The sequence below is a fragment of the Rhipicephalus sanguineus genome, chromosome 7 (assembly GCF_013339695.2).
Source record: "Rhipicephalus sanguineus isolate Rsan-2018 chromosome 7, BIME_Rsan_1.4, whole genome shotgun sequence".
NCBI lineage: Eukaryota > Metazoa > Arthropoda > Arachnida > Ixodida > Ixodidae > Rhipicephalus > Rhipicephalus sanguineus.
In genome coordinates, this window is record NC_051182.1 from 22418088 (window position 1) to 22444086 (window position 25999).

The following is a 25999-nucleotide window of genomic DNA, read 5'->3' on the forward strand; positions in this document are numbered from 1 at the left end:
AGGAGCGGAAGAGTTTAGGTGTAACCCTGCAATGTCAATTCCAGAACGCGGTTGGCGGTTATGCAGAAGTTGTGCAGGCGAAAAGCCTGTAGTAGCTTGAGGCGTAAAGCGATACGTGCCTAAGTACTCTGTTACAGCTTGTTTCAGTGGGCGGCATTCAAGTTGAGCGAGCTGAATTTGCTCTTTCAAAACGCGGTTGAAGCGTTCAACTTGACCGTTAGATTGAGGATTGTAGTTCGAAGAGCAAAGATGTTTTATGCCTCTGTCGGAGAGGAACTTCTCAAATATTTGAGATTTAAACTGAGGACCGTTGTCCGTGACGATTGCTTCTGGAAAACCTTCCCTACTGAAAAGTGCCGACAGAAATGCAATTACTGAGTCTGAAGTGACTGCATGGGTAAAGCAAACCTCAGGCCAATTAGAGTGGTAGTCAACTAATGTAACTGCAAATCTGCAGTCGAAAGGAGCACGTTCGAGTGGACCGACAATGTCCATGCCTAGCTTTTCCCAAGGTCTGCCTGGCCATGGGACAGGCTGTAAGGGTGCAAAAACTGGTTTAGCAGATTTATCTGCTGTTTGGCATACGACACAGTCGCGAACTGCACGTTCAACTTGGCTAACTAAGCCAGGGCACCAGTATCTTTCTCTAAGTCGCTGCTTAGTCCTGACAATTCCAGGGTGACTTTCGTGAGCCAACTGTACGAGTTTATTGCAGAGTGAAGCAGGAATGCTTACTCTGTCTGCACGGAAAACTAAGTTGTCTACATAGGACAGCTCATTTCTGATTGCAAAGTAGGGCAGTAGTTCTGGCTGAAGAGATTTCTTTTCTGGCCATCCGTTAGCAATGTATGGAATTACTTGCTGCAAAGTAGTATCCTCAGCAGTTGCTGCATGTAGATCAGCTTTACTGATGCATGGAGTGACAAGTGAGATTATCTCTTCTTCCAAGTCTGGTGAGACTGGAAGTTGCAAAGGCAGACGGGAAAGTGCATCTGCTACAACATTATTTGAGCCTTTGCAGTACTGTACAGTGAAGTTGTAGTACAAGAGTCTGGCGCACCAGCGTGAAATGCGTAATGGGCGTCGGCCCTCTGATCCAGCAGAAAGTAATGTAGTAAGTGCTTGATGATCAGTGCGTAATGTAAAATGTCTACCCCAGAGGTATACATGCCATTTCTCGCAAGCAAAGAGGCATGCTAAGGCTTCACGCTCACAAGTAGAATATCTGCGTTCAGCAGGTGACAAGGTTCTCGAAGCAAAAGCAATCCGCCTCTTTCATTTTCCTGTGCTGCCCTCTGGCGTTTTGGTAGGGGTTTGGTAGGGGCCGGGACAACCGGTATTGCCAGAAGCAAAGCCTCCGAGATGAAAGACGTTTCGCGACTTTTCCGCTAGGGGAGAGCGCATGCGCAGGGGCGTCGTGAAAAAGGCGGATTGTAATTAACTGGTCACCTTTGCGTTGTTGAAACACAGCACCCAAACCTATGTTGGAAGCATCAGTCGTTATGACTATCGGAAGCTTCTCGTCAAAGAGTTGAATGACTGGCTTTTCAGCCAGTACTTCTTTGACACTGTTGAATGCCGAATTGGCTTCATGCGACCAATGAAATGTTTGGCCTTGAGGCAACATGGAGTGCAGTGGTTCAACAACGTCAGCATAATGAGGAATGAACTGAGTAATAGCCAGCGAGACCAAGAAATGAATGCAAGGTTTTACAATCTGTAGGAGCAGGTGCATTAAGAATAGCATGCACTTTGGACTCAAGAGGAGACAATCCTCTGGCACTGACATTGTGTCCTAAAAATTGGATTTCTTGGACAGCAAAGACACATTTGTCGTTTAGTTTCATTCCTGTGTTGCTTATGCGACTTAGTACTGCTTGTAAATTAGCATCATGTTCAGCACGCGTTCGACCCCAGACCAAAATGTCATCTAGGTAGCATAGTACTCCAGAACAACCTTTCAAGATGTCTGACATTTTCTGAAAAACAGCAGGGGCAGATGCAAGCCCGAAGCACACTCTACGGAATTTGAACAAACCATCATGCGTTACAAAAGTGGTTAAGTCCCTACTTGATTCTGACAAGTTAACCTGATGATATGCTGATGCAAGATCTAGCTTCGAAAAGTAAACGGCACCTGTAAGTTGCTGGAGAAGTTCTTCGATGTGGGGCAAGGGAAACCCATCAATCACGATAGCTTTGTTTGGTTCACGCAAGTCCACACAAAGCCTTAAGGAACCGTTCTTTTTCTTCACCACGACCAGTGGAGAGACCCAATCTGATGCTGAAACACGTTCGATGACGCCTGCATTTTCAAGACGGGAAAGTTCATTGGAGACTTGTTGTCGAAGCAGGAATGGCAATCTGCGAAGCTTGGCAGCTACAGGTTGCACACCTGGGCGGCGTTTCACGTCGTGCATGTAGCCTTTCACCAGGCCAAGTTCCTGGGTGAAGAGGTGATGAAATTCGGACGGAGCATTGGCAGGAATTCTTGGAGTTGCTGTACTTGAAACTTGTGAGCAGGACAATGTAGCGCCGTCGATGTGTATGTGGAGGCTTCGAATGGCGTCCAAACCGAGAAGTGAAGAACCTTCTTTTGTCACGTAAAATGTGACAGTAGCAGTGGTATCGTTGTACCGGACGTTTGTAGAGAAGTATCCGACATGGGGAATGCATTTCTTTGAATAGTCCTGAAGGACAATGTAGGAGTCAAGGAGTCTGGTTCCCGGAAAGTACTGCTTGAAATCTTGTAAGTTCAGCAATGAGACGGTCGCACCGGTGTCAACGAGAAAAGGAATGTTGACTTGGCCAACTTGAACAGAAATCTTCAGTGGCAAAGGACGGCTGGAGCGTTCATCAATGTTGAGAATAGTAACTGTATTTGTTACTGCAGTATCTTGCACTTGAGCTACGTTTTGTTGCGAAGTTCGGACATTTGATGAGCGGCAGACAGCTCTGAAGTGACCTCGTTTTCCGAAGGCAGAACAAGTGTGGTTGCGGGCAGGACAGTTTGCAAAATTTGCGTAATGTTGAGACGATCCGCATCTATAGCAGAAATTCGATTGAGATCGGTGCGGTTCATTCTGCTGTCCCGAAGAGTCCGATGAAGAATGAGGACGGGTGTCATGTTGCGAGCGGCCATGTTGGCTCCCTCCCGAGGTCTGTCGGGGAGGCCGGCGGCCATGATTCTTTTGTTTTGGTGGAAAGGAATGTGAAGTGCTTTGGCGGCCATCTTGCGTACCCGCTTGAAATCCGACCCTGTCAACTTGGGCGTTCGCGAACTCCTGCATTTCGAGTTCGGTACGCTCCTCTTCTTTGGCAATTTGTACTGCTTGATGTACAGTAAGGGTAGGTCCCAGTTGCAGAAGTCGTCTGCGGACTTGTTGTGCGGTAATTCCGCTGAAAAGCTGATCACGGACCATGGCATTGACGGAAGTCCCGAAATTGCATCGGCTGGCCATCGTCTGTAGTGCAGAAACATAGTCAGTAACGGATTCCCCGGTAGCTGTTTGCGCAATTTGAAGTAGTGACGCTCCAGTATTTCGTTGCTCGGCGCTTTGAAGTGATTCTCAAGCAGCGTGAGCGCTGCGATATACTCATCTTGCGTGCCTTCGTCCCGAGTGCCATCGCCGTTCCCCGCCTGTTCCTGGGCAGCTTGTAGCGTCCAATAAACATCCAGGCCTTTCAACTCCCAGTGCATTCAACAGGAGACTTCTTCAGAGCGGGCCGGGCGGTGTCTCCGGCGGCGACGTCGACGTACGCCTGAAAGACACGGCGCCATTTAGCCCAAGGCACGGGAGGAGTGCCCGGAGTTTGTAAAAACGGCGGAGGAGGAATAGCGGCGGTCATGCTGGAAACGTGGTTCACTGATGAGTCGCAGTCGCCAGGATGCGTTGGCGAGTCACTGGTGCCAGCAAGCATTGGCAGTACGTGCACAGGGTGTGGCCGCAGTAGGGTGTGGCCGTAGTCCGTGCAGCTTGCAAGTGGGGTGGTGCCCCGTAATGCGGCGGAAAATGCCGGCGAAGTATGTAGAGGCTTACATTGTTTTCACCTCGTCGCCACTTTGTAGTGTCGCCGCCGGAGGTACCGTCCGGCGGGCTAAGAAGGCGGCTCAGCGCCGGAGCGCCCGCAGTTGCGTCAAGACAGCCGGAAAACGGGGATGGGACTGTAGTTTATTTACAAAAAATTTGGTCATACAATTTCGTACAGGAAATGCCTGTTGTGTGGCGCTCTGCATCACACAATCGAAACCAAAACTGGTAAGGCGCGACACCACACCGACGACTTCGCCGAACGACAGCGAGCGGACCCAGAGCTCAGGAGCCTTGTGGAATACCTCGAGGGCAGGACCACCGTTGTTCCGAAGGTATTCACGCGGGGACTGACAGTGTTTTTCTTGCGCAACAGTGTTCTCCTAAAGAACTTCTCACCGCTTCGAGCCGATTCCCTTCTCGTGGTACCCTCGGCATTGCGGCCAGAGGTCCTCCAGGCTCTGCACGACGACCCGACGTCTGGACACCTGGGTGTTTCTCGCACGCTAGCAAGAATACTGGAGAAGTACTACTGGCCACGCCTTTCCGCCGACGTCAGCCGTTACGTAAAGACCTGCCGGGACTGTCAGCGACGCAAGACACCGCCCACTAGGCCAGCCGGACTTCTGCAGCCTATCGAGCCACCTCGACGGCCGTTCCAGCAACTCGGGATTGACTTACTGGGGCCGTTCCCGACGTCCAATACCGGAAACAAGTGGATCGTCGTGGCAACTGACTACCTCACCCGCTACGCCGAGGTAGCCAAGTTCTTCGTGGAGCACATCGTCTTGCATCATGGCGCCCCAGAGGTCCTCACCACAGACAGAGGTACCGCCTTTACTACGGTCCTAACTCAGGCGATCTTCAAATACAGCGAGACGGCGCACCACCGCCAACCACCCGCAGACCAATGGCATCACCGAGCGTCTAAATAAGACCATCGCCGACATGCTGGTCATGTACGTCGACGTCGAACACAAGACATGGGACGCCATCCTTCCGTAATACTCTGCATCAGTCTGGGGCCCTGGAATTGATTCACTCATTTCAGATTTGGAAGCTGTGCAAAACCGTGCCTGTCGTTTCATACTCTCTAACTATCATCGAAAAAGTAGCGTAACCGCCATGAAATTAAGTTTGTCACTCCCTCCTCTCTCTCATCGCAGGTCTGTAGCCTCATTATGTCTTTTTCATAAAATTTACTACAACAACTATCTGAAAAACAAATTACTCACAAGGCCCAAGTACATATCAGCTCGCATTGATCACCGCAATAAAGTGGGGATTCCATCTTGTCACACTAAATGTTTTCATGACTCATTCGTACCCAGAACTTGTGTCAGTTGGAATGCCCTTCCCCATGACATTGCTGACATAGCAGATATAAATATGTTTCATCAAACAATTGCTATCTTGTGAATATATTTATGCTTCTTACTCTTTGTATAACTTTCTTTTTCTCATTATCAAATTTGTTCTCGTGTATTCCCACTGCTATATTTCCTTTCTTTGTCTTGTTGTGAGTTTTCGCCAGTCACTTTGTATTTTTACTTTTTTTCCTTTATAATTTGCTGTTTATTGTATTCTTTAAGTATCCCCACTCCCCTCTGTAATGCCTTCGGGCCCTGAGGGTACAATAAATAAATAAATAAATAAGGTAGACGTACCTTTTCGGACTATTGTCTGAAAAGCTACGTCGACCGTGTGCGTACATGGCAGCACTCCATAGCACTTTTTGGAACATAGGCTGAAGGTTTTATCGATAGACGACCCCTTTATCGTGACCAACTCTAACCAGGTTTTAGATTTTTTCGACACTACCACCGACAAGTGCTGTCAGGCATTCGCGATTGACGTAAAAATCTTTAATTCCCTGCCTCATAACCTAATCTCTGAATGTGTTGAGCATTCCTTTGACAAACACGGTTCCGTTGCTTTCCAAAACTCTGTGGGGATGTCTGCTACTGGTTTCCTAGAACTTTTTAAGCTTTTATTTACGATCTACATACATTATGTTAGAAGGGGTCCCACACCTGTAAAAGCAAGACGTATGCATTGGTTCTTGCATCGCCGCGATGCTTAGCGACTTAGTTCTCGCTCATTTCGGTCGTCAAATCGACGCTTCGCTCACCGATAAGAAGGTTCTTAGCGTCTTTCGGTACGTTGATTATTTAGTTGTTCTAGATTGTGACCCGCAGGACATTGAACAAAAAAGCAAAGTGCTGCTTGCCTTGTTTTTAGGAGTTATGAGCCCACTTGGCCTAACGCACGAGCTTCCGGTAAATGGCGAAATTGGGTTTCCAGATATTCGGTTTCGTTTCAAAGATGTTGGCGTCTGCTGGTGCTATGAACCACGTGCTAATAAACCCCTTCTGCCTTTAAGTCCGCCCACTCCAAGCTCGTTAAACGAGCTATTGCTACGTCGTGCTTCAAGAACGCTCTTGGCAAATCTTGCCCCCACTGTAGTGCAGAAGCGTTCGAGCGTCAAGCTGAAAGACTGCTCAGTGCGGGGTATCCCCAGCCCCTCCTCATTTCGTTGCAGAGAGCCTGCTAAAGAAAATTGCGCCATCGCCCGCAAAGTTGTGAAGGCAGCGCAACGCGCAGGCAGAAGGTGGCTGTGATAACTTACGTGCACAAGCTTTCCCACAACTTGAAAAAGGTGGCCCAGCGGTACGACGTGAAAGTGGTATTCACGGCACCACACAGGCTGTCTAAGCTCTGCAGAATGACCGACCCCGATGCAAGGAAGCAGCAGGTCTGTGGCACCAAGCACAGGCGGCCCTTTGTCGAATACGCAGAAGGGGTGGTGTACAAATTGCTTTAAACTGCGGAAAAGTACGTGGGCCAAACCGGGAGATGCGTAAACAATAGGCTAAGGGAGCATGCAAACAATGTAAAAAATGCGCGTGACGGAAAGGATGTGAAAGGTTTCCTAGCCAGCCATTCTATAACGTGTCAGGATTGCGCACCCGAGCTAAATAACACTTCCGTCATTAAGACGAGCAAAACGCGAATCACCCGCGAAATCATAGAAGCAGAACGCATTTTCTATCTGGGGGATAATTGTGTAAGCGTGCCGTCCCTACAACTAACTGATAATGAGTTGGCGCTCCTACGCATGTGCAGTGAATAACGTCTGCGTCGGACAGCATAAAAATGTGTGAATTTTTTCCAATAAAGGTTGTTCAGCGCTCGTCGTCGTCGTTAGTGTACCGTCCGTTGTGTGTTTTTTGCGCCGCAGTGTGCCATAATTACCATACAAATGTCTGCTGATCCTCTCTAAAAGATACCGCGGCACACGCGACCACACCCCCTGGTACAAAGTACGTACTTCCTGTCGGACTGACACAGCGTCCCCCTTCCCCAACCCTCCGGCTCCCATCTCCATGTGCCCGTCGCGCGAAAAGACGGTTGGCCCGTTTCATCTCTGCTTGAGCACCGTTCGTTGGCAGCGTTCGCGCACTTTCACGCGCATATAGAGTATGCGCGGGGTGACATAATCGCGATTAGGAGTTGATAAGTAATATCATGGCGAAGGCAAAAATTTATTCTATTCTTTAGAGTCCTAAATAGCATCTTTAAAGCTCGGGATCAGGGCGAGTGAACTCTCCGATCAGGGGCGTAGCCAGGGGGGGGGGGGTTCAACCCCCCCCCCGAAATTTTCCAGTTTTGCTTGCGTATATATACACGCACACATACAAACGCTTGAACAGCAAATGGTTACCCCCCCCCCCCCCCCCTAAAAAATTTCTGGCTACACCCCTGTCTCCGATGACCGCCAACAAGCGTCGTCTTTTTTCACGCCTATCGGGATGACTTGCAAGATACCAGCCTTGTCGACGACATCCGCTTCCTGAGCGATCGCGATCGCTTGCAAGGTAACTCAAGATCGTTACATCTACTACAACTAATCATGCTAGTTAGTTGACACGCGGCGATAACAAAAACACCATACCGGGCTCTAACGCACGGCACGCACGACAGATAATACAGAATTACACCGCGTAGTCACAGAACATCCTAACATTGTGCGATACGATGTGCCGTGGTTCATAGTTCTCGCATGCCACGCATTAGCCGGATTCTCTCCACCTTCGCCGCTCGGAAGGCGAGGAGAGCATCGAAGTGCGCTCTTTCCCGCAGCGGCCGTTCGATTTGAAAAATACGTTCACAAAATCTCGAGCCAGCCCTACCGCGACTTTCGTTCCCTTTCAAGACAGTTACTGCGGATTTTCCCTGGTTGGAGCACAATTTCCCTAGTATTTGCAAACTATCCAAAATCCCCGAGAATTCCCGGTTTTCCTGGTCGGTGGACACCCTGGATAGTCATGCGCACACACAAACAGAACAAACACCTCGGATGCAACAGGCACACAATGCACATAAGCGAAGGCCGGTAGCTAGCGGAGACAGCTCTGACGGCGAAAGCACCGTGCTCGAGGGCAGTGGAGACAGCGCCGTACCCCAGAACGATGTAAAGGCAAAAAATATTCGGCAGATTCCCCGTACCGTGGGAATCGACGCAATGCGAAGCATTTGGCAGGAAGGTGACTGTGTTGTACACTGAGCGAGACGTTACGAAATGACGCTAAAGATAGGCGCAAAGGGTATACACACACACACATACGTTGAAGAGTCGCACATGTGTTTCTAACCAGTTATTTACAGTTGCGTAACGATGCCAACAGCAACATCGGTATTACCAACACCAGACGCTGTAAGCGGATATGTAGTGCATATACTTGTCCATTATGATGATGAACGCACGCACGTTTCACGAATCAGTGTATGTGCGGAAGGGGTTCTTGATTGATATGGCGGCGAGCGCAATATCTTTGCTATTGTGACTGATGTGCGCAATGCCGACCTCGCCGATTCCGTTGCTTGTTTGTGTATGTTCGGTGTCTGGCGGCCGGATAAGTGGGTTGCGACTAACGTTGAAGTTGCACATCGTAGTGTTCTTATATGTGCCCACGCCAACGCACCTGCAATGAAGCCCCTTGCTGTGGAAGACACATATTGTAATCCCGTGATTGCAGTGGGCTTATCGCTCCAGGTCTCGGAAAGTGCTAACATGCAAAGATCTGTGACGAGAGAGTCTTTTTCGAGGTCGTGCATGTGCGCGTGCACAGATTGTACGTTGACAGCGGCGGGCGTGAGGCGATTGTTTTGGTTGTGGCACCGAATGGAGGTGGTAGACAATGTTTGGAGGCTTGTTTGCTAGCCGGGTCATGTCGTCCACAGAGTGTGTCGATAGAGCCAGCGACATGTCGGAACCTGAAGTCACCTTTTGTGTATGTGAGGCATAGGCTGTCAAAGCTTGTAGCCCTGGAAAGTGCTACGTAGACCAACTTCAGTGGTTGGCGCTTATCCTATCCTCAGACTACCTTGGGCGTGTGTGGCCCTTTGTGACATATATAGTTATGACGTTTGCTTGCACAAGGAGAAACTGCCCTCTTACATGAGGTATTTTTCTGGCATATATGTCGTGGTTGCGGTGGTTCGCAGTCCCCCGGGCACTGATTTCAATTCTACTGAGGGGATGCGGTAGTGATGTGCTTTGTCCTGGCTGGGGCGACAACGCCTACCGTGGACGCTGGAAATTCAAGTCAAAGTCGCAAGAGGTTGTTGTGTTCATCATGCTCAATGTACCACAAGGTGCCCATGTTTCCATTACGAGGCCATTGCTCACGTCGACGTTGGCCGTGATCGTGTACAGCTTACCGATGCTGAGGTAAATTGAGGCCGGCATGCTACCCATGTCGCTTGCGTTCATGCTGGCCACTTCAGTCAGTGCATACCTGTGTACCTGCTCGTTCTACTAGCCAGTTATGTTGTATGTCTATGCCTGGCTTAGCGCACTGATGACTTCAGTCCTTCCGACAATGGAACATTAAGCAGGCCACCGTGGGTTTTCACGGCCTCGCAGATGACTTGTTGAGGGATATACCAGAGCTGTGTCATTTTCGACCGCGATCTGCTCGTTTGCACTGAAACCTCTTTCTACTGAAGCCTGTCCACGGCTAAGCAAGAGAAGGACCTTCAGCACTTCCCATAAGATCGAGAACGACAGGTCATGCTTCATAAGGCGCACGAAGAGAACGTCAAGGCGTTCATGGTCTATTCCATTGTTTTGCAGTTTATGCAGTTTTTCTTGGCAGAACTGAATATTACACTGTGCACACACAATATCTCTCTTATGCTCTGAAAAAAGCTTGTTGTCAATTAAACTTTACAACTTTCAGCTTCCCACGGCACATTTCTGTCTTCGGCATCTCTCTGAAGTCGCATCTCTCTGAATCTGACAATCCTTGAACGCGAGGGTACCCAAGAGGACTTCTCTCCACGATTTTCAGGATCAGGTTCACAATTAACATCCGAGACTCTCTTCTAAATTTAAAAACAGACTTTACACTCCCAATCAGGAACCGGGCGAAAGTGTTGATGCTTATTAGGCACACATTGCAGACTTGTGAAGCGCTGAAACTAGCTCTCTGTTCAAGTCGAAGAGCACCTCGTGCGTGACAGGTTCGTGGTTGGCCTAACAGATGCTCGGCTCTCGGAGCAGTTGTGCCGTAACTCCAAGTTGTCGCTAAAGCAGGCTTCGACTCGGGCGCGTCAATGGGAAGACGCCGAAAAAGAAAAAGCGGCAATAGCAGCTGCCGAAGGATTTATGCCAGTTCAACTAGGCGCAGCCAAAGCTCAAAAAGCACCTCGACGTCCGGATGCCAGGTAGCGATACGCGCAACTCAAGACTGAACGCCTCAGATGTTCGCCGTATCCTCGCTCAGAATGCCCAGCACGTGCGTCCCTCTGCAATTTTTGCCGATAGAAAACACATTTCGCTGAGGTCTGTCGTTCCTGTAAAGCAGAAGCGACCAAGTTCGCCACGATCCACTTGCACACTGTCGTCGCACCTGAGCACACTAAGTACGTGGACGTCACGGTAGACAATTATGCTGCCTCTATCAAGGTGGACTCTGGTTCGGAAGTCTCAGCAGTGTCAGCCGATTTTCCTGCAGTACCCCCTTCAGGTCGGCAACTTGTTGACAGGTCCAGGAGGGCAACCGCTTCGTGCACTGGGATGGTGCGTCTCCCAGCTCTTGTGGCAAGGGAAAGGATGTGAATAGCGACTATGTAGTGGAGTCACTCACTGCTCGGCTACTAGGTTTCCTCGCGCTGCAAGCACGAGATGTTGTCAGATTCCAAGGACACGTGGGAACTCCCCAGCCGAAGCATGATGCGAAACTGTTTAAAGGCCTCGGCACGCTGAAAGATCAGTACCAAATCAGGTTCAAACCTGACGCCGTACCACTGTCACTTGCTGCACCTACACGTAGCCCCATCCCTTTGCAAGGTGTGGTTCGACAGGAACTTCACAGAATGAAAGCCGAAGGAGTCATTTGTCGGATAGTTAAGCCAACCTCTTGGTGTGCGGAACTCGAAGTAGTTCTAAAATCCCCGGGTGGTTACAGACTTTGCATTGACCTGCTCGTCTGAATGATGTGGTCCGAGAACACCACATATTGCCGACTGTCGAGCAAGGTCTTGGTACGATAGGCGACAAAGAAGTTTTTACAGCGAAAGCTGTTATGAGATCACAACAAGGGCCGTTCCTGGCGCCGTAGTTGTCCGCCGCCGCCGCCGGTGTCCGTAACCGCTATCGCACGAAATAAAGAAAAAATCACAGGATGAAACGTGGTTCGAACTTGGGCCCTCTGCGTTGGAGCCCAGCATTCTACTCGGAGCCATGCTGGTGCTTCAGACTTCTTTGCAAAAAGACCTGATACAGGCCTCATGTCGGGAAGGAACCACATTAACATATGTAACGTAGCGTGGTAGAAGAGTAAAATGACAACCAGGCCTCACAACGCAAATTCTGTAACCAGGCGTCACACAATGCGACTTGCGCAACGAGTGGGATGTTGAATGCTTCCAACCCAAAGGACTGTGCAGTATCCTTCATCGTCATCAGCCACAGCATCAACAAAGTGCACATAATGCCTTACAGGTGTTTAGCGGGTACCAGGGTTCTCCGCAGAATGACGAAAAATGTCATAGTGGCTGCTTCCCTACTTCACAAACATTATAATGATTTATAGCCTAGTGGGTTCCTCGGAAGTGCACTTCTATAGGTTGCCAAGGAGGCCCATAAGGTCCCTGTGATCCATTTCCTCAGGGTCTCAATAAAGTTCTTTCCCCTCCTCTATCTCTTGATTACTGAACTGCTCATGATTACTGAACTGGATACGGGAAGTAGAAGAGTAAGTCTGAAAATCAATATGCACAAAACTAAGGTAATGTGGAACAATCTTGGCAGAGAACAGCGCTTTGCGATAGGTGGCGAGACACTGGAAGTTGTAAAGGAGTACGTCTACTCAGGACAGGTAGTAACCGCAGAGCCGAACCATGAGAGTGAAATAACTAGAAGAATAAGGATAGGATGGAGCTCATTCGGCAAGCATTATCAAATCATGAATGGTAATCTACCACTATCCCTCAAGAGGAAGGTATATAACAGCCGCATCTTACCGGTACTTACCTACGGATCAGAAACCTGGAGACTTACAAAGAGGGTTCAACTTAAATTGAGGACGACGCAGCGAGCGATGAAAAGGAAAATGATACGTGTAACCTTAAGAGACAGGAAGAGAGCAGAGTGGGTCAGGGAACAAACGGGGGTTATGAACATCATAGCTCAAATCAAGAAGAAATGGTGTGGGCCGGGCGCGTAGCACGTCGGCAGGATAACCGGTGGTCATTAAGGGTAACTGACTGGATTCTAAGAGATGGCAAACGCGTGAGGGGGAGACAGAAAATTAGGTGGGTAAATGAGATTAAGAAGTTTGTAGGTATAACGTGGCAGCAGAAAGCACAGCACCGGGTTGACTGGCGGAACATGGGAGAGGCCTTTGCCCTGCAGTGGGCGTAGACAGGCTGCTGATGATCTCTTTCTCACGTTAACGTACGTTATATAGCGTGGTGGGAGAGTCAAATAACGACTGGGTGCCACAAAATGCGAATTACGTAACCGTGAATCGTTTAAAGCTTCCAATCCATTACAAAGGGCTCAGCCATAATTCTTCATCGTCAACAGCCGTCGCATCAACAAAGTGCACATAATGCCTTACAGATGGTACGTCCCTTGTGCGCACAATGACGAATAATGGCGTAGTGGGTGCTTCCCAATTTCACAAAAATTGTTATTTGTGGCGTAGTGGGTACGTTGCTCGTGTACTTGTACCAAGAGTTTATAACGGGCTCTAGAAATACCACTCTTCCAGCTTTCGCTGTGTCTGTGCTGCGCTTTCTGCGCAGGCCTGGCCGTTTTTTCCCAGCTAAATGCTACAGCCGGCTTTCACCAGGTCAAGCTTGCTACAGTGTCTCAAGAGTTGACAACTTCTGTAACGCTTTTGGTCGACACTGTTTATGTAGCCTGCCATTTGTTATCACATCAACCCTGGAATATTTTCAGAAACACGTGGCAAAGACCCTTGAAGGTGAAGAAGGTGCCGCAAATGTGATTGACGACATCCTTGTCTTTGATAACGAGAAGGGGAGACCGCGAGGTGGCGTCGAGTAGTGCAGACGTGACAACGTCGGCTCCCGCATTTTTCAATGATTTCGGTCGGGTTTTTGCACAAAATTGGCGCGAGTTTGTGTTCAACTTACAAAGGAAAGTGTGGGCTTTGGGGCAGTGAGTGGATTTTTCGACGATTCATCGGACTTTGAAAGCGCAAAGCGGAGACCAGCCCCGCTAACCCTAACCACTTCTAGGGTAGGCAGGTGAAAATGAGTAACTGGGAATAAAACTGGTTTCAGCTGGTATGAACTTGGATCAAATGGTCCCAGTTGGGAACCAAGTAGTTCCAGTGAGCGGCTGGTCCCAACTCAACTCATCTGGCCATTAACGAAAACCATGACCAGTTGAACTGGAAGCAGCTGGGCCCAATTGGAAACCATAACCAGTTATATTGGAAGCAGGTGGTCCTAATTGTGCGGTAACTGGAAGTGCGACCAGTTATTCAGGTTGTACCGATTCTTCACAGTGAACGAAAAATAAATTGAACTTGAATGTATCCGACGTAGTATTGCTGGACTTGAGCGAATGGGTTTTATCCAGGAGTTTTTTGTGTCATACTCACAGAAGGGTATCTGATCACTGGCCTAGTATTGTAAGGGGCCGTTATTAACACAGAGCATATGACGATGAGAGAATAAGAAAATAGCGTGTCATGGTTTACGAATGAATTATTTCTTCTTTAGGCGTCATCCTCCTCTTCGCGTTGTTTTAACCCCATAACAATAATATAAACAGTCTTACCTGACCTGATATGTATATTTTTAAAATCGTATATTATCGTAGATTACGCATTTGCGCGCTGTGTTACGCTGCGCAAATGCGTAACACAGCGCACTCAAACGTACGCTTGTTTTAGCATCAGTGCTGCTGTCATTAGCTGTTGTCAATCTTTTTACGTCCATCGCAGATACCCGCATGCGAAGCGGGCCCGATTGACGTCGGTATTAATATTGCCGTTCATAGGCGTGTGCAGGGTTCCCCATCAGGAGGGGGGGGAAGGTCCATCGCAGCGCCCCCCCCCACCCTACTAAGTCAATGTATGGGGCAGATTTTGCGCCCCTCCCCCACTTAGGTGACTAGAAGGGTCAATGTATGGGGCAGATTTTGCGACCCCCACACTTAAGTGATTAGGGGGGGGCGGCCGCCCCCAACCCTCTGTGCGCACGCCTATGTTGCCGTTGTCTCACTGAGAGAGAGAGAGAGATAATAAAACGAGAGAAAAGCAGGGAGGTTAACCAGAATTGTAGCATCCGGTTTGCTACCCTACACTAAGGGGATGGGAAAAGGGAAAGAAAGATGGAAAGGAAAGCGGAGAGGAGGCGCGCGATAAAATAAATATAAACAAACGGAAGCTCTAGAGCGGCAGTACTAAAGCCTATTCAATAGGCCACTGGCACGCAAAAAGTTCAGTAAGGCCTTAAATGATTTTCACTGTGCAGACAGTTCGGGTCGGCATTCCAGCACAGACTGTTCCGACAGGGGTCTGTCGTCAAGGCGGGCCAACACAGCAGCTAGCGACAGTCTGTGCGAGCTGTAGCGAGGGCAGCGACAAAGAACGTGGTCTATCGTTTCTTCGCTGTCACACTCGCTGCAAGCAGCACTCTCTGCCATGCCGATTCGGAAGGCAAAAGATTTGGTGAAAGCAACACCAAGCCACAGTCGACAAAGCACCGTTGCCTCGAGTCGAGAGAGTCCGGACGGAGGCCGAAGTCGACGACACGGGTCCAGTCTGTGCAGTCGTGGCGCTGTAAACTTGGTGTGTTCCACAAGGATTTTATGTCTTCATTGGCAATCTCTCGAATTTTCATCGCAGCATTCGTTCTTGATAACGGGATGGATTTTTGTACGCCGTCTTCGTGTGCAGTTCGAGCAGCAGCGTCAGCATGTTCGTTGACGTCTCACTGAGAGCATGCCTGCTCGATAGGCTTGTGTGCAACACAGCGATTACTTCCGTACGACAAAGAAAAATCGAGCAGTGCCGAGAGCTACCACTTCCGAGACTGCCGCCGACATGCTGCCGACTCAAACGCACGCCACACTCTCTCCCTATCTACTTCGACAGCCGTCACATTAGCTTCGTATCTCATACGCACAAAAAAATGAAGCAGTAAAGTAATGAAGCAAAGATTAGGACAAACTGAAAAGAATTATTTCCTGCCAATTCCGCAATATTTAATGGAAGAAAGAAGATGGATAATAAAGGCAGAAAATTTAGAAACACAGCAATGCTAGGCTGCTAGGTTCGTACAACACATGTGGTGACTCGCGAGGGCTAGCTACCAAGCGGTGGACGCACTGCGTAGTTCTGCGGTTTTTGATAAGTAATGTGGAGTCATGGCGTGTGTAATTTAGATTTTGTCGAATTAGTGTTAGACAGTTTCACCTCTGGAAGACTACGGGCGAACGATGGACAAGCGTTTTCTCCTGTGACAACAAGGATATGTGGATCCATTGTCTGCGCAATGCTGCGCTGCCTGACCCTTGTCGGCGATGCAGCCGTTTGAAGGTAGCTGTATATGACTTATGCTTCAAGTGCTAGTTGTTCAATATCCTAGAGAACATGCAGATATAATGCAATGCAAAGTGTTTTGAGTGTTAAGACGACGGAACGCCGCATCGTAAACAAGTGCTTTCGGCATTGCTCTGTCATATGTTTGTTCATGGGTTTGTGCGGAGTGCTTGCAAATTTTCAGCCATTTGTTTTGAAGCATCACAGAAAACCAGTGCCGTGCAATACTTGTTTGGGAACGGCATGTTATATAACTATGAAGTATACTCGTGCACATTTGTAGCTCCGTCCGCAACTTACAAGGAAAGCGCAAGGAAAGCGTCCGCAACTTACAAGGAATATCCATTTGCACTGCAAATGGATATTCCCGAACTCGTTGCATCTGTAGGTACATGCATTCTAGTACAAACAAAGATACTTTCGCCTTACCGGCCAAAGTTCTTTTCTTTTTGCCGCTGAGGTCAGCGACTTTTAAAAATTCACACTTCGAACACTATTGCAGAGATCATGCCCCATATAATCTCAATTTTTTTTTTTGAAGGTTGGGCTGCTGTGTATATCTATTAAATTGATATGGCTATTCTGAGACATGCCTGTAACATATGTTACCTCTTATTTTGCAGGAACGCTCTCTGACTAGTCACGGGTACGTGAAATCTCACGAAAAAACATCAGGATTGCCGCAAAACAAAAAAAATTGAGTGCTGTGTAATGTTTCTAAAATAAACATCTTATGAGTATCCAAGGTTTTTTTTTTTTTTTTAATCTTGCATTGGAGCCCCAGTAAATAGCCCCATCAGGTTGGATTTTTACTGGGACCAGCTGCAGACCCCTAGCCAGTAGTTCCTAATGGGAGACCGTTTGCGACAGCCAACTGACTATTATTGAGATCTCAATAAGAGCCACTGGCCCCCGCTGGGACCCACTGCCAACTGGTCCCAATTGCAACTGAAAACAACTGGGACCAGATCAAGTGGTTTATGGCAGGATTCCCAGTGGGGACCAGTTGTCAGTTGGTCCCAACTGGGACCAGTTCAACCGGGTTATGGCCAAATTCCCAGTTAGGGCCAGTTGTTTCCAGTTGCAATATTTTCACCTGGGGGAGTATGGCAGTAAGGCCTCGCGACGAGTACGAAGGCACGGCGGCGGCACGTGCCTCTTGAGACCCCCACCACCGATAACAAGCCCTAAAAATGCCCGAAGCTGTTACAGCAGAAAGAATGGAAGTGACCTCGGAGATTTTCCACGGCTCAGGATGGACCACCCCTCAGGCAGCCTTCGGAAGAAGACCCCGACAAACGAGGCGGCGGCCCCAGCGACAACCGAGCCAACAGCAAAACCAAAGGACCGAACGAGCTGCGCAAGACCCAATCGGCAGTGCAGAGGGTTGCAGCCGCTTCGTGGCTACCCCGGCTGCCGAAGGACCAAATTAAGGTTATCATGAGACCCCGAGGGGGACTCGACGTGGCGAGAGTCAAACTCATGCTACTTCCCCGAGCAATCAACATGGCGGCAGCGCTAACTGAGCAGCAGGTCGAAGACGGCACGATGTGCGGCAACAAGCTGTAAAACATCCTAATCCTATCCACATCACACCACAGCAACACAGCAGCGTACGCCAAAGTACAGAAATGCCACACGAACGTCGGAGCGCACGAAGTAGCCGCATCTGTGGCTGCACCAAACAACACCAGCAAGGGGGTCAAGAACGTTGACCCATCACTGGACGAGGCGACCCTACATCGCCTTAGAGTGCATGCCCGAAACCCCACCGCCACAAAGGAAGCAAATCAACACCACTAGAGAGTTGATTCGCCGCGATCCTCTTCGAAGGACTGTGAGCGCCTAGCAATGTCTCGTGCCGGACCGCTATGGTGCCCTGCTCACTCTAAAACCAACAAATAGACGTGTGCAGAGCGTGTGTGGGAGCCACGTGGGCGGACAAGGTCGAGAACACGGCCTGAAGCACAGCCAACAAGCAGTCAGGTAAGGCTTTTGTCAGTCCCCCAAAATGCAAAAGTAAAAGAAAACGTAAGTGGGGAGAAGACTATTCCGCAAAAGCATGCCGGGTTTAAAGCCGAATGAAATAACTGAAAAGGGAAACTATCAATAAAGTTGTTACCAACCAAAAAGGGAAATTATCCCAAAATTTATTTGAGTTTAAAACCAGTATTACGTAAACAAAAATGAATTGAGGGTAAGCAGCAGCGCCTGACCTAGCAGGTGTGATAGTGGGAAATGAAATATTGCGAATAATTTCTGTGGAATCCCGCAAGATGGCGGAAGGGTTCACAAAGGGAAAACAGACAACCACCCTCGCGCTGCTAATAGCTAGCTTCCTGGTCAGCTCAATTAGTAGAGCGACCGCCCCGAAAGGCGTTGGTCCCGGGTTCCAACCGCAGACCACGACGAATTTTTCGGCGACTAAGAGGCATTTCTGAAAAATCCGCATGGTTTTCCTTGTGGCTTCGTGCTACAAACGGGTGGTTAATTGTCAGTAGTCTATTTTCCCTTTCTTGGGAAATGAACCAATGGATATGAATTATGGCCAAATGGATCGCCTGCAGAAACCCTTAAGTTTGTATCCGAAGAGTAAACTATGGGAGAAAGTAATTTTGGGGAGGAAACAGACGAAATTTGAATATGTGACGGGCTACTGATGCATTGGCTGTGTCCTGGCTTCCGTTTATTGAAAAATCAAGAGGGATGATGAGGAAAAATTATGAAAAAAAGTCACAGTTTCGCCGCAAGGCCGAAGCAATGAATGCGATAGCAAGGAACTAATGCTATACGAAGTGAGGCTCGCCAATGGATACTCTCAGTTTGAACAGCGCTTCTGCTGAAGGCGGCCGCCTTGCAACAGGCGGCCGAAGCAGCGAAGGAAACTAGCGTGCTTCAAGTGTCGAGCTGTGACACTTGATAGTTCGCGCTCATCTTCTGTTTGTTCGTTTAGCGGCGTCCCTGAGCTCGAGTGACATTCGTACGCGCCGCAACATGAGCGCGAACATCACGGTGAAAGCGTGAAACATTCCTCTACCCCTCGCCACGAGAAAACCGCGCGAGCAGACAGCGGAAGTGCAAGCTTCTCCCATGCGCAAATATAAGAAGAAGCGAGCGAGCTCGCCGACGACTTAAATGCGCCCGTCGGGCTCCTAGCGCCACCTCGCTGGTATTGAAGAAACGCTTATAAGCGCCTAGCGTCTCTGAGTCCGTCCAGCGCTAAATGGTGTGTATATAACGCTCACCGTTAGCTACGTGGAGGATCTGCGTTTCGTGGCGTAGTGGATAGCGCCGCTCGCTGCGGAGCAGGAGGTCCCTGGTTCGATTCCGCGCTTCGGAAGCATTTTTCTGAGTTATTTTTCTGTGGGGATTTTATAGATATATACATACTTATACATATACGGTGCATGACGGCGGCGACGGCGAAATCCAGCCGAGACTGTCCATATAATTGCTATCGCAATAAAAAGGCGAAAGCTCGCACTCGGCCGCGCAAGGCTTGAGACACAGCGAAGCTGGCCGAGCATGCCTATGCCGCTCGTACTCGGCTTTCCGCTAGGCTGGATCCTGACACAGCTCGCACACGCGCAGCATTCCACTCACGGTGATCGGCAATGTCTTTTCGTCCTCTCTCTTCTCCCTTTCCCTGGCCGCGTGTTTTGGACCAGCTCGTTGCTGCTGTTGCCATTCTCGCACAGCGACCAGCCTCTCGCCCAACATTACTTTATGGGACAAGCCTAGCTTAACGATGCGCAGTTTCTTAGGGAATACCTACTCTCTTTGCGCGTCCCATGGCTGTATCTGATCGAGCGGCGAAGCGCCAAGGAAACGGACATACGAGCGCTATGGGACGGGGACATAGACAAGAGGCACACAGGACAGGCGCTCAACTTTCAACTGAGGTTTATTGAGCAGACATGTAAAATTTATACAAGCAACCAGCAAGGGGGATAACAATTGTGAATCATCCACCCGATAACAAAAGTGCCAATACCTCACCAGAAAAGTGCCAATACCTCACCAATACCTCACCGTATCATGTATGAACCAACTTGCCCAAACACAAGTCTTGCTACGCCGAGGAACTCTGTTGCGCCAGCTGTCTCAGTCGCTGGGCGTGGCTTAGTGATAGCAGCTGTGTGGTTGCCGCAACTGCGAATGCGCGGCTTAGCATGACGTCACGAGGTTATGCCAAGCGATCTAGTAGCTGCAGCGCCGCTGGTTACCATGGCTACGACACGGTTGGCTTTTCGTGAAACGCGCACGTTTTAACGGTGGCTAAAGGAGCTTCACTCTTAAAAGTACTGATAAGAAGGCACGAAGAAAGCGAAGTCTCTTGTGTCGAACAAACCAAGACGGTCCCTTGCGATGATGTTTAACGCCAGTGGGACGATCCTGTGTCGCGGCAGGCGGTTGTGGTTGCAAGGGTTGATTGAATCAGAATAGTGCCCTTGGAGAAATCTGTTTGTGTGATGATGACTGATGAAGTAACAACTAGGAACTGGAAGTCTGGACTTCTGGATGGGAAAGAAATGTTATCATGGGATACGAGCAATGGAAATATGAATGAGTTCGGCGATGCCTCTGCCATCCCTGCAGGGGTAACCCCGCCTTTGTTGGCTGAACGTACATGGATGGCGGCGACATGAATCCTGATTAGCGTGAGAATTAAGGGGGTGTTTGCTATTTGTGCAATTCTTGTGGTGCATGTATGACCAGAGGAAGGGGTGAGCGCTTTATAGATGATGTGTAACTACAAGGATTGTTAATGTGAAAGTGGCAATGCTGTGTTCGGGAAAGGTGGAGTAGGAAATGAGAGGAAGATACATCTAGATGGCATGTGGGATGTGACTGCGCTGTGGCGGTGAAACAATCAGTGCGGAATTCTTCATAACTGATGTGTTGGAGTGTAGCGACAGAGAAGAGGCCGACACCCGTGTTGCCCTGGTTGAACACTTCGTTATTTTATTGCGTGCTCTCGAGCAGCCCCGCCTTACGCCCGCTTCTTCGCGCGTCTTGTGCGCGGCATGGCGTTTCCCGCCAACGTTTTGCCGCGGTAAACTCAAGCTCCCGGGGCCGCGGTGTGGTCGCTTTCCTCCAAAGGCTACAAACGCTGAGCGGCGCGACGTACTTGCTGACCGTTTGGGAATACAATCTTGAGGTACCTCTCGATGCCCTCCCGGCCTGGAAATGCCTCGACCACTCTGCCGAGCTTACATTGCAGCGCTGGCACGTTGTCCTTAATCACCAAGTCACCAACGCGCTGCTGGGACGAAGACGATGGCCGGCAGTGATGAGCGGAGCGCAGGAGAAGCAGATATTCCTTCTTCCACCGTTTCCACAATCGGTGCAGAGGCTCGTCTCTGTATTTCACAGGCCTTCGCAAGTCATGTGCGGTAGAACTAGGCAAACAGCCGCTGGTCTTTGCTGGTAGCCCCACGACACGCTTGCCAATTAAGTGCGATGGCGTCAGCGCCTCTGCATCCTCCGTGACCTCGCAGAGTTGCGTCAGAGGGCGACAGTTTACTGTCGCTTCTACCTCAGCCAACACAGTGAGCAGTTCTTCGTAACTGAGGCTGCTTCGTCCAAGGCAGCGCTTGAGCGCATCCTTAATTTTCCTGATGACGCACTCCCAGAAACCTCCCGACCACGGAGCTCGTTCGGCGATGAACTTCCACTTGATTCGGTGGGCACTTGCGTGGTCTTGGACGCTCTCGCTGAGCAGCGATCGCAGTTGTTCGGATCAGCTGAGGAATGTTCTGGCGTTATCCGAGTAAACTGTAGATGGAATGCCATGCCTGGATGTATACCGACAAAAGGCAAGGATGAATGAGCGTGCTGTCATGTCCGAGGTTAATTCTAGGTGCACCGCCCGTGTCACCGCACAGGAGAAGACGGCAATATAAAGCTTCGCAGACTGTAGACCGGTAATAAAGAGGGCCGCAAAAGTAGACTCCCAAGACGTAGAACGGTGACGCCTCCCTTATGCGGTATTTCGGTAGTGGTGCCACTGGGACTGACGCTCGATGCAAACGTAGGCGGCGACATGCCAAGCACGACTGAAGCACTTTTCTAATGGTTCGTCTTCCCTTTAAAATCCAAAATCTTGATCGGAGGTCCAAAAGCGTAACTTGAACTACGGCATGCAGAAGACGGACATGTGTAGCAGATATCAAGAGCCGTGTAAACACGTGGTCACTTGGTAATAGGATGGGGTGTTTAAGTTCCTCTGGCCCTTGAAGTTCCTGTAAGCGGCTTCTTAACTCTGAGCAACCCATCCTGGTCAATATCCGACCGCAGTGCTAGGACGCTTGAACGTGCTAGCAACGACTGGCCCGCGTGACGTGTAGCGACCTCTACTGGGAATGCGGTTTTCTGAACAACCTCAATCCAGTATCTCTCCACGTGATCAATTTCAGTGACGTCAGCGGCCCAGACAAGGATGCCTGCCTTCGGGACAGGCAGACAAACCTCAAACTCCGGGCGGTTACTCCGAGAAGCCTGGAGAGTGAGCTGTACTTCTCGAGGTCCAGTAGCGGTGTGTGTGGATGTATGGCTTGCGGTGAGACAGGTTGGGCACATGGACGCAAGTTCGCTGTTCAGGTCAAACAGTCAGCGCAGAGCACGTATTCAAAGGCCAGCTGCCTTCTGGTTTGGTCAACCAAGGAGGTCCCGTCCACCACTTCGTCTCTCATGTTAAAACCGCTGCCGATACTCCGCGGGTCAGAAGGTCTGCTGGGTTGTCTGCGCTCACGCAGTGCCGCCAATTGTAGCGTCGAGTCAAAGTCTGAATCTCTTGTACACGGTTCCTTACGAATGTCTCCAAACGGTGAGCATCGCCAGAGACCCAATCTAGCGCTATCGTTGAATCCGTCCAGAAGGAGGCGACACATGACGAGAACTCTGGTATTTTCTGAATGTAATGTCATATTCTGGCCGCTAGAAGACATGCAGGAAGCTCTAAGCGTGGTAGAGACATCGGCTTCAGTGGTGCAAGGCGAGACTTGCTAATGAGGAGTCGGACGGTAAAACGGCCATCGTCTAGCGGTTGGCGTACGAACACTGCGACTCCATACGCATGAGGGCTGGCGTCATGCGAACAAATGTATTGTAGCGCGTCCCTGATCTTGCGATGCCCATGCGAGGCAACATGAAATACGAACGGTAGATAGAACAGGCAGTTCCCGACACCCACTTCTTCCATAATTCCTCAATGTCAGTTGGTAGAGGCTCGTCCCAATCGATGCCCTAACCGATGAAACAGGATACGAGCTGTCACGTGAAACGGAGCGACGAAGCCCAGTGGGTCGAATAGCCTGGCGTATGCTTGCAAAACGGTTCGCTTCGTCGACGGTTGACTGCAAAACGAACGTGAGTACGCCTTGCGTAGTGATGATGACCAGGGGCGTAGCCAGAAATTTTTTCGAGGGGGGGGGGGGTTCAACCATACTTTATGTATGTTCGTGCGTGCGTTTGTATCTGTGTATATATATATGCGCAAGCAAAACTGAAAAATTTCGGATTCTCTAGTGAGAAGCAGTCGTTCAAGAACTGGTCGCAGAGAAGACGGGACGTTGTGCGTCATTTTCTCAATTCCATTCACGCATCGGTAGCGATAGCATTCGCTTCTCGATAAATCTCCAATGCCTCCTCTTCGGAAGACGCGCCGATGACTAAGTCGTCCACGTAGAATGACCGTTGTAGGCGGGCAACGATGTCCGGGTGCTTCGTCTTCCATGTTTCGTGGTGGTGCTGTAGAGTTGCTGACAAAAACGGGCTAGAAGACGCTCCGAAAGGGACCCGGGTCATGTGCCACTCGATGATTGTTGGGACGGGATGCTCATGTGTCGGTAATTCGTCGATACACAAGAAGCGAAGAGCGTCTCTGTCTTCCGATCAGATCCATATATGGAGGAAGGCCTTTCGGATGTCCGCGGACAGAACGAATTGGCTGGTCCTAAACTGCAAGAATTCAGGACCCAGCTTGATGCCTTTATCAAGCATGTCGTTCAAAGACGGTTCACCATATTCATGCGATGAGGCATCGAACACGACGCGGACCTTTGTAGTCACGGCCTCACGTCGGACTACCGCATGGTGAGGCAGGTAGTAGACGACGTGTCAAAGGGGTGCCGACGGCACTACTCTTTCCGCATGGCCTTCTTTGAAGTACTCGCTGATTGCGGCATGGTACTCCTTCAGAATGTCTGAGTAATGCTCGAACCACTCAAGCTGACGCTTGAGCCTGGTTTCAGCCACACTTCGGTTAGTACAAGACGTGAGACCTGGCGTCTTGATCACGAGCGGTACTGTAGCGTCCTGCGCTCTTGTGTATTGCGCTACCAAAGTGGACGAGCACTGAGTGCTGGCTGACGTCGTCGTCTTGTCCGTCAGTTATACCGATGGCGTCGAAGCGCCACATCTCTGATACGTCTCCAGGTCGGACTTCAGTGCGCCTGTCGTCGGAACAAGCCAGGAACAAGGCAGTTGCACTGATGTTACGCGGTGTCGAAGGATGGTAGACGTTAGCGCACATTCCTTGAATGACCCAGCCAAATATGGTCTCAACTGCACACAGATTGTCGTTGAAGCGCTCGACGCGTCCGGTCACTATCCTCCAGTAGTGGTCTGAACCGATCAAAACGCTTATCTTGGAGTCTTGAGGTTGGTTCCCTTGAACTTCGTCAGCAAAGGCCAGATTGCGGTCACGCATCATACTGATAACATTTGGCTCGAAAGCTGGACCCTTTACGGTGCAGACCTCTGGACCCTCCAGAGCTCCAAGATCGACGACGATCGGCTCAATACGTCCACAGAGCGTGACGTTCACACTTCGGCACTGGTAATGTCGTGGGTGCTTTGAGCTGCCGAATGTATAGATAGCCATCTCTTCATATCCAGTGGAAGGCAGGCAAAGCTGCAGCGACGAGTCTTTTCGGATGAACGTTCGTTGGCTGCCGGTGTCAAGCAGCAGTGGCACTGGCACACGGCCATGGTTTCCGGATGCCCACACTGTGGCTGTTTGTAGCAACACCGACGACGAACGCGTGCTGCTAGCAGGAGCCCTTACGTGCTTTTCTCGCTGTGTAGCCGCCTCTCGGGTTTCAGCTCCAGTCGAGTGTGGACTGTCAGATCCTCCTCGGCCCCAGATGTCGCACAGAGCAGAAATATGGCGTCCTGAGCATCGGTCGCACTTAAGCCAGGCTGCGGTTCGGCAACTGCGAGCAATGTGCCCTTGCTTCCCGCACCTGAAGCAGCAATTGCTGGAAAGACGCTGGCGCTTTTTCTCTGCGGATAGCGCGACCCGGCAATCACGCGTCAAGTGGCCTGAGATGCCGCAGAGGGGACGTATTTTCTGTGCAGGCCTTCAAGTGGCACCTGGCGATGATGACCGTGCTGTCAGGGCTAGAGCGGACGGTAGATGTGGCGGTGATGAGGTGTCCGCTGCCTTGCGGTTCGTCGACGGTCTCCCTGAAGTGGCCTTCTGGCGTGACGCACGACTTTCATCTCTACTTCCGACTTCCACTTGAAGGAACTTCGAGATTGCCTTGACTTGCTCGTCTCTCGATTGGACTGCAGAGTTCGCGGCTTCAGTGCCGGTCTTTGTGCGCTTTCGGTACTGGATCGCCAGGTCCTCTGGCAATGAACGCATCAGCGCCCGGTGCAAAACAACCGCGTCTGAAGACGGCATGCCAAGACTTTCCAAACAGCCGGTCCTGAACTGTATTTGCTCGTACAGGTCCCGCAGCCTTGCTACTTGCGACGATGTCTCGATTGGTTCGATGGCAAGGAGGCTGCCGATGTGGTCGTCGATGAGAAGATCCTTTCGCCCTAACCTTTCGGTGAGCACCTTGACGGCGATGTTGTGTAGTTCGC